This window comes from Eptatretus burgeri, chromosome 13 (genome assembly GCF_056783735.1).
Source record: "Eptatretus burgeri isolate ZD-2024b chromosome 13, Ebu_testis_v1, whole genome shotgun sequence".
Lineage (NCBI taxonomy): Eukaryota > Metazoa > Chordata > Myxini > Myxiniformes > Myxinidae > Eptatretus > Eptatretus burgeri.
Window position 1 is genome coordinate 38,754,884 of NC_140973.1, and position 13,729 is coordinate 38,768,612.

At 44.1% G+C, this 13,729-nt stretch overlaps 1 long non-coding RNA gene across 1 annotated transcript in view; it reads left to right on the forward strand.

Annotated features, from left to right (window-relative positions):
• The first annotated feature begins 2,306 nt into the window (after positions 1 to 2,306).
• Positions 2,307 to 13,729, forward strand: part of LOC147014262 (uncharacterized) — a 23,937-nt gene continuing 12,514 nt past the window's right edge. The window contains exon 1 of the long non-coding RNA XR_015050437.1: positions 2,307 to 2,418. This is a non-coding gene — a long non-coding RNA (uncharacterized LOC147014262). The remainder of the gene's footprint in view (positions 2,419 to 13,729) is intronic.

Here is a 13,729-nt window from a genome sequence, read left to right on the forward strand (position 1 = left end):
CTTTATTTAGTTTAAAGTGCAATAAAAAGAGAAAATTCTTAAACTAAACTCACAAGGCCAGCAAATTTATTTGAAGAGCATTACATGTCTACAGATAGTTGCCATAAAAATGGAAATACCAACAGAATATTCTTAGGGTATTGGGCCACCACATTCATTCAGTATAGCATGCATACGACATGGCATGGAGTTAACAAGGGTCTGGAACTGTACTGCATGAATGTGGCACCACTCTTCCACAAGGATGTCCTCCAATTCACATCGGTTTAATGGAGGCAGAAACCACTGCCTTCGGTGCCTCTCCAGACAAATGCTCTATGAGATTGAGGTCCAGCGATTGGGAGGGCCCTGGGAGAGAAATAACTTGGTCCTTGTGCTCCATAATCCACCTGTAGACAACTCGTGCCCTGTGCATGAAAGCATTGTCCTTCTGAAAGAAACCTATCCTGAAAGAAGAAATCATGGGATGTAGATGATCGCTCAGGATGGTAATGGAGCATGCTGCATCAATCCTGTCTTCTAATGGAATGAGTGGACTCAGGCCATGCCAGAAAAATGTGCCCCAACACAATCATGCAATCGTCAACACCTTCTACTGTTGGAACCACACGCTCAGGGCTGTAGAGCTCCCTGGGCTGTCGCCACATGTGTACACATTCAGTTGTGGAGACAATGGTGAAGGACGACTCATCAGACCATATCACATGCCTCCAACGCTCTGCAGTCATTGCCTATGCTCCTTGCACCACTGGACCCACAAACGGACATTACCAGGTGTCATGAATGGTTTGTGTATCACAACCGGCTCTCATATCCTGCCCTGTGAAGTTCCCTTCTCACCGTTTTTGATGATACAGGATGCTCACGACCCGCGTTGAACTCCACAAACAGTTTGCCCGCCATTGCTCTCCTGTTTTGCCTTGCAATTCGGACTAATTCCCGTGCATCATGCTGGTTGAGTCTGTTCCTCCAGCCACTGTTGCCATGTTCCTTATTTTCGTGGGCTCACATCACTTTCGAGACACGTTAGCAATTTCTGCAGTCTTTGTCACTGAAATGCCTGCCAAACGCTTACCAACAATTACACCCCGTTCAAAGTCACTGAGGTCTCCTCTTGTGGCCATGCTGGCTCTTAATACTAAACTTGATCCACAGCATATATATATATATATATATATATATATATATATATATATATATATATATATATATATATATATATATATATATATATATATATATATATACACACGTCGAGAGGACTGCTGGGAAGAGATTTGCATATTTCGCACACCGATCACAAATGTGTGGCAGCCCTTTACTTCGCTTATTTGTTGTGCTCTAGTATTTCCTTTTTTGTCCACTAGCTGTGGTATATCACAAGTGATTAAAAGAGAAGACAGTCGTAGTTAAAACAGAAAAAAAGATGTGCAGTATTTAAAAACAATTAACACTCAGACAATTGCATATTATCAATTCAAGTTGGCTTTGTCAGTGCTCCCATCTGAGCACATGACATAGTTGATCATGCTTGGCTCCCAGGTTGAACACACTAATCCTGTGTTCATCGTCCACTGAAATCTTTGTATAATTCATGTAGAGTACACTGATGTTTCTAAATGCCCCTTCCCTGCACGTGATTTATCTGCAAGCTCTCTCATGAGCCAAAGATCAATGGTAAAAAAAAAATAAAGAAAGAAATTATGCATTTTGTAATTTATATAGGTTGAGTAAATGCTGAGAAGGAGAGTGATTTTTAAAGAGCATGTGGGATATAAGTAGTGGAAAATATTCATGATGGCAAAAGTAATGTTTTTGAAGAGTATAGGGTATATTATGCAAAATTTTAATTTTGAACGATAACACCGAAGAATTAGAAGTGATCGCGTGCAAAGAAAATTTGTCAAGAGTGACGTCTCTATTCCTTCATTTTCATTGTCCATCATTCCATTGCATTCCATTCCATCATTGTTTTTTTTCACCTTCAACCTTTCATTCCATCGTCAACATCTCTGGCATTTTAATTTTTTTTTTCCATTACATGTCTTCCAATCCTCCATCCCCTGCCTTAACCATAAAATCATTAATCTCTTCCCTCTTGCCCTTGCAACTGCTTGTAACAAAGTTGGCTCACAAAATAATGATGGCATTCTTTCTTTGCAGTTGGTAAACAGTGACTGTTTAGGGCCACGCCGCATATCGTAATCTTGTGTCGAAACTCTTCAATGCGTTTTTGAAGGTGCCGACTTAAAAGGATGTCGATCAATAGAACTGAACCAAAAAATACGAGAGTGTGGCGGCTGGCTGAGACCATGAGACTGGTTAGTGTAACAAATGCTTCAGACGCTGATTTGGGGCAATGATGGCACCGGGGCAGAAACGCAATTCTTCGATTTCACAGCGAATTTGAAGGTAAAGGTAAGTGCAGTTGAAGCAAGAGGCCTTGACATTGAAACTATCAGCATTGACACCACAAAAGGTTGTAGCACTTTGAACAGCAAAGATTTGCAGAACTAGGTAAATATATCTGATAGGCAAATTTAACATATTGTTCATGACAAATAAATCTCCAAAGAACATTGTTCAAGTTTGATGAATATATTGTGGAATTACGCACGTACAACTTCTAAATCGCAATTATAATGTGTCATCATTCATTTTGTATCTTTGGTCCACTTCCTTATTCCTTACTACCATCTTTCCTTTTACTTCCTCATTTCCACACTCCAATATCCATTCTGTCTACTTGCTCTCCTGCCTTTTGTAGACTTTGTCCTATTTCCCTTTGCTCTTCATCTGTTTTTATGCCTCTGCAGCCAAAGGCCTGAGGCATTATGTTTTCCCGTTGTCCATCCGTCCGTCCCTTCATTATCACTTTTGCATTACCAAGATAACTGTGTTCCACTGAAGAGACTTCGACCAAAATTAGTAACGTATTGTTACGGATCCGGGGTACGAGTTTCGCCACAAAGGGAAGCGCTCGAGTTCCTCCCGAACACACGGTCCTGAGGCCACTGGACACAAATAACTTCATGCTCTAGCGGGTTGTTAAGCAATCACAAATGCCAATTGGTGCTGCCAATCCTGGCAGGGTTTCACTAATTTGCGTGGTCCCTTTCCTGTGAACGGTCACAGCTGGGGGGAGGGGGGGATGCGGAGTCTTGTGCCCTCGATGCGTACTCGTGTTAACTTACCTGATCAGGTGCAGCCGAGTGGAACTGTTAAGTACGCACCGGCGAACAAGAGCCAATCAGTGGGGTAAAACTTCCCAGCTATCTACCATATGTATGGACTATGCTGGACCAATGGAGAAAAAGACAGGACGAGCTGGGTACCTTCACAATGAGAGCAATTTATTTATCAAGCGAGGGTGAGGAAAGGTATGTGGAACAATAAAAGGTTTAATTACAATAGCAATATATATATATATATAGCAGGGGAAAGCAACGATTGGTGAGGTGTGGCAAAACAAATGTAAGTATTTACCAAACAAAGAAACAGGGCAGAGGTACTCGAGTACTAAACTTACACAATCTTAATTTCCTCTAAGACAGGCACCATCAGAATCATACCCAAGGAAATTAGAAAGCAAGAGAGATGAGAAAATAACAAGGTATTTGCGGCCTCTTTTTGTACTTGGTGCAACTGTCGGGCCCACGCTTCTCAGTCAATTAGGAGGGGGAGGAGTAGGGAGGAAACTGAATTTGTCTAAGATGTGTGATTGGAGGAGGTGTGATGAGGTTTGCAGCAATTGGCAGATGTGGAGAGGAAGATGTAAAGTTGTATGTTAGGGGGTATTGAAAAAGAGGAAAGAACGTGTGAGAGGATAATCCTAATCATGGGTGTAAAGAAGTATGTTCGTGTAAATGTTTATGGGCTATAGTGGCGCTTGGTCTAATGTCTGGCTTACTTGTTCATCCAGCGTTTCCCTCCCTGGACTCCAAGAAGAAAGGGTGGGCCAGATGACAAGAGAAGAGCAGGCGGGCGAGACGAGAGAGCAGAGCAGAGAAGAGGGCGCACCAGATCAGAGAGTTAACAAGAGAACAGAGCCGGCTTTTACAATCCTGCAGTGGGGGCGTGGTTGAGAGCAGAAGAGGTGGTGCAATGGGTGCTCCCTCGCACCCTCAATGGCACGTGGACTTGAACCACTGTTTTGGCCCTGCTCCGGCGAAGATTTTGCACCGGAAATGGCCTCATTTTCTCTGAATCTGTCAAGTGATGGAGCTCCTTGAACAACATGGGGTGAGAGCATCTTGCAGCACTCTCCAGCCACGAACATGCACTGGACACCAAATAGGGACGCAGTTGAGCAGAACACCAGCGCTATCCCCACGATGTTAAACTGTGCCCAGTACACACTTGTACCCAAGCTAGATGCCAGATGTCCAGCCCCGAGTATCTACAAGGGTACGGGCTGCTCCCTTGTCTCCTTCCCGTCCAGAGGGAGGTGGTGAACGTCGGTGGTGACAGTAGTTGAGAGGTGACAGTGGTGGTTTAGCATAGCGAATGTAGTGCGACGAGTTCATGATAATGATGGCGGTTGTCGAGATTGTGGTGTCAATCATGAGTGTAGGCGAGTTTGAGCTCCGGTGCGATGATGTGGGGATTTCTCGGAAGGTGGTAGGTGGTTTGAGATATGTTATAGTATTGTGATTTGAGTATAGTGAAGGTCTGAAGTAAATGTCGGCTGTGTAATGGCGCAAAGTTTGAACAGGAAATGGCATGCATATGCAAATTGAGATACCTGCAGCTGTGGCATGCATGATTGTGTGATAGAGAAGGTCGAGTGTAAAGTAAAGCAAAATAGTTATAAGAATAAAGAATTGGAATAAAGACCTGCTGAAAAGCCCACACAACACATTTTGTCCCATCAACCCACTACACATAAGGGAAGGGCTATCTAAAATGAGTACAAATGAAATAACTGTCTCAGGACCACTATATGTTGTGTTCCATTGACTTGGGTAGTGACAGTTTTGCAGAACCGCAACAACATATAGGCCGACTGAAATCCGATGAACTGATCATATTGTGAGTTCAAAAGGTGAAAGGTCCAAGGTCATATGCCTTTTAATTGAAAACTTGTGAACTATTGACTGAGATAGCAATCAAACTTGGCACAAGTTTTCTGTCGAAAAAAAAATCAAAGGTCAAAGGGCACGTCCCCTTTAATTGAAGACCATTTTGTTGCCACAATAACTTGTGAACTACAGAAGGCATTTTAACCAAACTTGGCAAAAGCATAAAATGCAATAAAAAGATGAACTGGTTCGATTTTTGTTTCAATAAGACAAAGGTCAATGGTCAGTGCCTTTTCAAAATCATTTTGCAGACCATAACTCGAGTTAGCAGCATCTGATGTTGTCTCTCTTCGACCAGAACAATATATATATATATATATATATATATATATATATATATATATATATATATATATATATATATATATATATATCTTCTTCTCTCGGCTGCTCCCGTTAGGGGTCGCCACAGCAGATCATCCATATGATCCGCATAGTGATTTGGCACATGTTTTACACCGGATGCCATTCCTGACACAACCCTGGTCGCCTCTTACGACACAGGGATCTGGTACACCTATTTTAACCAGAGTATACACTGGCCCAGTACACTGGTACTCATTTTGCCGACCTCGGAAGGATGACAGGCTGAGTCGACCCCCTGGTGTTATATATATATATTTATATATATATATATATATATATATATATATATATATATATATATATATATATATATATATATATATATATATATATATATATATATATATATATGTTGTTCATCTTTCGGCTGCTCCCGTTAGGGGTCGCCACAGCGGATCATCCGTTATGATCCGCATACTGATTTGGCACAGGTTTTACGCCGGATGCCCTTCCTGACGCAACCCTGGTCGCCTCTTACGGCACAGGGATCAGGATTTGGGTTTCGCCATGATTCCGGGCTGCTCTACACCCTGCCCAGTGCAGAGCCCCCGTCCTCAAGCGATCCTCCAACCCAAGCCTCCGAGTAGCCGGATTACAGGCGCACGCCACTACGCCCGGTTATATATATATATATATATATATATATATATATATATATATATATATCCTGGTGTTGGCGCAGTGGTAAGGGCAGTGGCTTGGGACCCAAGAGGTCCTGAGTTCAAGCCCCGTTGGGACACTGAATTAATATATGTATGTATATGTATATATATATATATATATATAATGTGTGTATATATATATATATATATATATATATATATATATATATATATATATATATCCAAGTCGAAAACACCAGGGGGTTGACTCAGCCTGCCATCTTTCCGAGGTCGGCGAAATGAGCACCAGTTGTACTGGGCCCGGTGTATGCCCCGGTTAGAATAGGTGTACCATATCCCTGTGTGTCGTAAGAGGCGACCAGGGTTGCGTCAGGAAGGGCATCCGGCGTAAAAACCTATGCCAAATCATTATGCGGACAACAAAACGAATTTCCATACCGGATCGGTCGAGGCCCGGGTTACCAACGACCGCCACCGGTACCGGTGGTCAGCAGGGTACCAGTGGAAATTGTGCTACTGCTGGGCGAAGGAGGAGAAGGAGAAGGAGACGGGGAAGGCGAGTCCGGAGGCAGTGGGAGAGGGGGAAGGGTAGAAGTGTGGAGGTGAGAGTTGGAACTCTGAATGTTGGGACGATGACTGGCAAAGGGCGAGAGTTGGCTGATATGATGGAGAGAAGAAAGGTGGACAGACTGTGTGTACAAGAGACCAAGTGGATGGGGAGTAAGGCGAGGAGCATTGGAGGTGGTTTCAAACTGCTCTACCATGGTGTGGATGGGAGGAGAAATGGTGTCGGGATAATCCTGAAGGAAGATCATGTCAAGAGGGTATTGGAGGTGAGGAGGGTGTCTGACCGAGTGATGAGTGTGAAGTTGGAAATTGAAGGGGTGATGATGAATGTCATCAGTGCATATGCCCCACATATGGGGTGTGAGATGGAATATAAAGAAGATTTCTGGAGTGAGTTAGATGAAGTGGTGGTGAGTGTATCCAAGGATGAAAGAGTGGTGATTGGAGCAGATTTCAATGGACATGTTGGGAAGGGAATAAAGAGGATGAGGAGGTGATGGGGAGGTACGGTCTCAACAAGAGAAATGTGGAAGGGCAAATGGTGGTAGAGTTTGCAAAAAGAATGGAAATGGCAGTGGTAAACACGTATTTCAAGAAGAAGGAGGAACACAGGGTGACATACAAGAGTGGAGGAAAGTGCACACAGGTGGATTACATCTTAAGTTGGAGATGCAACCTGAAAGAGATTAGTGACTGTAAGGTTGTGGCAGGGGAGAGTGTAGCTCGACAGCATCGATTGGTGGTCTGTAGGATGACTTTAGAGGTGAGGTTGAGGAAGAGAGTGAGGGCTGAACCAAGGACCAGATGGTGGAAGCTGAAGGAGGAAGACTTGCGTGAAATTTAGGGAGGAGGTGAGACAGGCGTTGGATGGTGGTAAAGATGGGTGGGATGATTGGGCAACGACAGCAGAAGTTGTGAGGGAGATAGCTAGGAAGGTACTTGGTGTGACATCTGGACAGAGGAAGGAAGATAAGGAGACTTGGTGGTGGAATGAGGAAGTACAGGAAAGTATAAGGAAGAAGGGGTTGGCGAAAAAGAAGTGGGATAGTCAGAGAGATGAAGAAAGTAGGCAGGAGTTCAAGGAGTGGCGTCGAAAGGCAAAAAGAGAGGTTGCAAAGGCCAAGGAAAAGGCATATGACGAGCTGTATGAGAAGTTGGAGACAAAAAGGGGAAAAGGATTTATACCGATTGGCAAGACAGAGGGACCGAGCTGGGAAGGATGTGCTGCAGGTTCGGGTGATAAAGGACGCAAATGGGAATGTGCTGACGAGCGAGGAGAGTGTGTTGAGAAGGTGGATGGAGTACTTTGAGGAGCTGATGAATGAAGAAAATGAGAGAGAGAAGGTTGGAAGAGGTGGAGATAGTGAATCTGGAAGTGGGGTGGATCAGTAAGGATGAAGTGAGGACTGTTATAAAGAAGATGAAAAGTGGAAAGGCGGTTGGCCCAGATGGTATACCAGTGGAGGCATGGAAGTGCTTAGGAGAGATGGCAGTGGGGTTGTTAACCAGATTGTTTAATAAAGTCTTGGAAAGTGAAAGGATGCCGGAGGATTGGAGATTAAGTGTACTGGTTCCGATTTTCAAGAATAAGGGTGATGTGCAGAGCTGTCGAAATTACAGAGGGATAAAGTTGTTAAGCCACACCATGAAGTTGTGGGAAAGAGTCGTGGAAGCTCGGTTGAGAGGAGAGGTGACGATCTGTGAGCAGCAATATGGGTTTATGCCAGGAAAGAGCACCACTGATGCGATGTTTGCTTTGAGAATGTTGATGGAGAAGTATAGGGAAGGCCAGAAGGAGTTACATTGTGTGTTTGTGTATTTAGAGAAAGCTTATGATAGGGTGCCAAGAGAGGAGTTGTGGTATTGTATGAGGAAGTCGGGAGCGGTGGAGAAGTATCTGAGGATAGTGCAGGATATGTATGATGACAGTGTGACAGCGGTGAGGTGTGCGGTGGGAATGACGGACCGGTTTAAGGTAAAGGTGGGATTGCACCAAGGATCGACTCTGAGCCCTTTCCTGTTTGCAATGGTGATGGACAGGTTGACAGACGAGATCAGACTGGAGTCTCCATGGACTATGATGTTCGCGGATGACATCATGATCTGTAGGGAGAGTAGGGAGCAGGCTGAATCGAGCCTTGAGAGGTGGAGGTACGCACTGGAGAGAAGGGGAATGTTAGTCAGTAGGAGTAAGACGGAGTACATGTGCGTAAATGAGAGGGAGGGTGGTGGTATGGTGCGGTTGCAAGGAGTTGAGGTGGGGAAGGTGGATTGGTTTAAATACTTGGGATCAACTGTCCAAAGTAACGGAGAGTGTGGGAGAGAAGTGAAAAAGAGAGCGCAGGCAGGTTGGAGTGGGTGGAGAAGAGTTGCAGGAGTGATTTGTGACAGAAGGGTAGCTGCAAGAGTGAAGGGGAAAGTATACAAGACGGTAGTGAGACCAGCTATGTTGTATGGTTTGGAGGCGGTGGCGCTAACAAAAAGACAGGAAGCAGAGCTGGAGGTGGCAGAGTTAAAGATGCTGCGATTCTCGTTGGGAGTGACGAGGATGGATAGGATAAGAAATGAGTATATTAGAGGGACAGCGCGGGTAGGACGGTTTGGAGACAAAGTGAAAGAGGCGAGATTGAGATGGTTTGGACATTTGCACAGGAGGGAAACGGAGTATATCGGGAGAAGGATGTTGAAGATGGAGCCACCAGGCAGGAGGAGAAGAGGAAGGCCAAAGAAGAGGTTCATGGATGCGGTGATGGCGGACATGCGGGTGGTTGGAGTGTCAATGGAAGATGTGGAGGATAGAGCGAAATGGAGACGGTTGGTCCGCTGTGGCGACCCCTAACGGGAGCAAGCCGAAAGAGGAAGAAGAAGATATATATATATATATATATATATATATATATATATATATATATATATATATATATTCAGTGGCCCAATGGGGCTTGAACTCAGGACTTTTTGGGTCCCAAGCCGCTGCCCTAATCACTGCACCAACACCAGCCTTTTTTATATATATATATATATATATATATATATATATATATATATATATATATATATATATATATATATATAAAAAGACCCACTCACATCTCTCACCTGTGAATGGAGGGAATCGCCAATCGCCAATCACCTCTCACCTAATCAACAAAACCCAGGTGGCTCGGATTATATAAATGATTGAGCCCTCGCACACTCCTCGAGACAAAGAAGCTGCATAAAGCAGCCCAAGAAGATGTACACAAGGTAAGCACTATGCTGTTTCGGATCCTTCCCAGAGTTACTCAACAACTATAAAGATATTCACACATAGTACACACATGAGAATCCCAATGCTACACACCTCTTCAGCTACCGGACCGGTTTCATTGCTTATTGGTGAAGCAGTGATAGCACAGCTAACAATGCATACCAATGAGGCTCCCAAGTATGTACAATGTGCAAATGTCAAAAGCAGTCAATTTATAAATAAAGGTAGACCCACCCACATCTCTCACCTGTGAATGGAGGCAATAGCCAATCAGCTCTCACCTAATCAACAAAACCCAGGTGGCAATGATGAAACAAACAATTGACCCCTCCCACACTTCTCCAGCCGAAGAAGCTACGTAAAGCAACCCAAGAAGACTTACACAAGGTAAGCGCTATGCTGTTTCGAACCCATTCCATTTTTCCTGAACAACTATATAGATGTTCACACACAGTGTGCACATGAGAATCCCAATGCCACACACCCCCTCAGCTACCGGTCCACTTTCATCACTTTTTGGCGAATTATCAGCGAAAGTGCAGACAGCAATGCGTACCAATGAGGCTCCCAAACATGTGCCATGTGCAAACATCAAAATCATTCAATATATAAATACAGAAAGATCCACCTACATCTCTCACCTGTGAATGGAGGGAATAGCCAATCAGCTCTCACCAAATCAAATAAACTCAGCTGGCGAGGATTATATAAACAATTGACTCCTCCCACACTCCTCCAGCTGAAGAAGTTGCATAAAGTGTATGATGTGTGAATGTCTTTATAGTTGTTGAGGCACTCTGGGAAAGGTTCACAACAGCATATCGCTTACCTTGTGTAAGTCTTCTTGGGTAGCTTTCTGTAGCTTATTTGGCTAGAGAAGTGTGGGAGGGGTCAATTGTTTGTATAATCATTGCTACCTGGGTTTTGTTGATTAGGTGAGAGTTGATTGGCTATTGCCTCCATTCACAGGTGAGAGATGTGGATGGGTCTTCCTTTATTTATAAATTGACTGCTTTTGACGTTTGCACATTGTACATACTTGGGAGCCTCATTGGTATGCATTGTTAGCTGTGCTATCACTGATGATTCACCAATAAGCAATGAAACCGGTCCGGTAGCTGAAGAGGTGTGTAGTATTGGGATTCTCATGTGTGTATTATGTGTGAATATCTTTGTAGTTGTTGAGTAACTCCGGGAAGGATTCGAAACAGCATAGCACTTACCTTGTGTCAGTCTTCTTGGGTTATTTTCTGCAGCTTCCTCAACTCCAGGAGTGTGGGTGTTGTCAATTGTTTATATAATAATAGCCACCTGGATTTAGTTGATTCGAGGAGGAAGGTGGAGCAAGTAGGGGTGGGAGATTGACGAGGGGTGTGGTATCGAGAAGTGGTGGGGTGGGGGGGGGGGCGAGGAGGGATGGAGGAAGGGAAGATAGTGTGAGGTTGGAGGAAGGGAAGGCAGAATGCTGTGTAGTGTGAATTATGATTCAAACTGTTTCATCAAAATGATTCTGCATGGAAACAAAATAATGTCTGAAATCCATTTTCTGCCAGTTATACTATGAACATGGCCCGGAGACAAACACCGCCCAGAAACGTCCAGAGACAAAATCCGCCGAATGCATCCAGAGCCAAGCCATCCGGACTCAAACACTGATCAGACACATCCGAAGACAAGCTCCCACTGGACACGTCCGGAGACAAACTCCCATCCAGAGACAAACACTGCTTGGATGCGTCAGGATACAAACATCGCCCAGACGCATCCTGGGACAAACACCACCCGGACGCGTTCAGAGACAAACTCCCATTCAGACATAAACACCGCCCATAAGCGTCTGGGGATAGACACCACCCGGACGCATTCAGAGACAACTCCCGCTGGATATGTCCAGAGACAACTTCCCCTTCGGACATAAATACCACCCAGACACATTCGGAGACAAACCCCGACTGGACACATTCAGAGCCAAGCTGTCCAGAGACAAAATCCTGTCCGGACATGTCCGGAGACAAACGCCGTCCAGAAATAACCACTGCCCAGATATATCCAGAGACAGAAACAGACAGAGAAGGAAGAGGAGAGTGAGAGAGGTGTTGGAGGAGTGTGCTGAACTGTATTCGGAGGGAGTAGAGCAGGGATGGGACAAAGAGAGAGAGAGAAAGAGAAAGAGAAAGAGAAAGAGAAAGAGAAAGAGAAAGAGAAAGAGAAAGAGAGAGGTGGGGGTAAGGAAGTTAGCAGAAAGAATATGTTATGCTTTATGAACATCACACACACACACACACACACACACACACACACACACACACACACACACACACACACACACACACACACACACACGCTTAGCCAATATCGGCAATTTTTCAGGAATAGGCAGGTTGGACTCAGTGTGATTACCAACTTCAGTACATACTGTGTACAACCCAGAAACCTTGAGTAGCTTCACCAAAAAACAAACAGCTGTGTGTGACAGGTGGAAAAAAAATTTCGCTCAGTAATTTGGAAACCACATTGATACAGCAAACGGCTCAGAAATCAGGTGTTATTTCACAACAAATCACTCAGAATGACGGAGCACGGACCACTCGCTCAGGGTTACAGAGCATGAACCACTCACTCAGAGTGATGGAGCTTGAACTACTCGCTCATGGTGACGTAGCACGAACCACTCACTTAGGGTTACAGAGCATGAACCACTCACTCAGAGTGATGGAGCTTGAACTACTCGCTCAGGGTGACAGAGCAAGAACCTCTCACTCAGAGTGACAGAGCATGAATCACTCGCTCTGAGTGACATGGTGTGGCAAAAGCATCCACGGTGAGTGAACAATTTGCTCAGAATGATGTAGTGCGGTACCGCTATTCACAATGGCTGCTCAGCAAGTGGCTTAAGCTGTTGCCTACTCGTCTGTGCACGTGTCACGTGGTACATCGGTTTGGGGTCCAAGCAAACGTTATAACTTTTTTTAATGTCTGTTTTTCATCAGATTTGCTTTGATTCCCTGTCGAAAACCTCGCGAAACCTTGGTAAATATATGCACAGATCTGGCAGACGCTATGGATCAGCAGTCCCTCTGGGGGGCAGGGCACCAGGTCAAGCAGTGAGAGCATTAAATCATATCAATCAAAGAAGCTAGTTAATTTCGGCACGTTGCTAAATTTTTTGTTCACTAAATAAAATTCTACAAAGAGTAGAAAAACGTAAGTTTAATGCTTTGGAAATTTCACATTTTCTTAAGTATGTATGGAGAACGAGGGAACACAGCCTTGCTTTGTGATTTCTTTAAATTATCAGACCTCACAATTTATTTTGACACTTATTTTGTCCAGACGATATCCGATCCTCAAAACTAAAATAATATTTTGATGATATACTTTCATTAGATCTTGAGAGTAGATCGTGGAAAATCGGATCATATAATGCATGAAATCGCTCGAAACTCCGAATTTGAAAATTATAGCACTTACAAAAGCGATGTATCCAGCGATTCTCAGCTATGATGAAGAGGCATTCAATAATAATAGTGAGGAAAGTGAAAAGAACACTATCGTTAAGAAATCGTTGCGGGCTGTTCCAAGTCAAGGTATGGTTGAGGAGGCCAAAACACATGGCAGCTTCAGACCCTAGCGAGGTTACCTCAGATACGCCTTCAGACCCCATAAGGAGTGGTGACTGAGGATGAGCCTGATAAAGGATATAATGAAATAAGGCCATTAATTATCTTCAAAAGGGGTGTTTTAATTTGCCCAAACATCAAATTTTCACTCTTGCACTTCCTTGGAGTTTTCTTTGTATGCAGGCAAAGTTTCAATCTGATATGTTTCATGGTTTTGGAGAT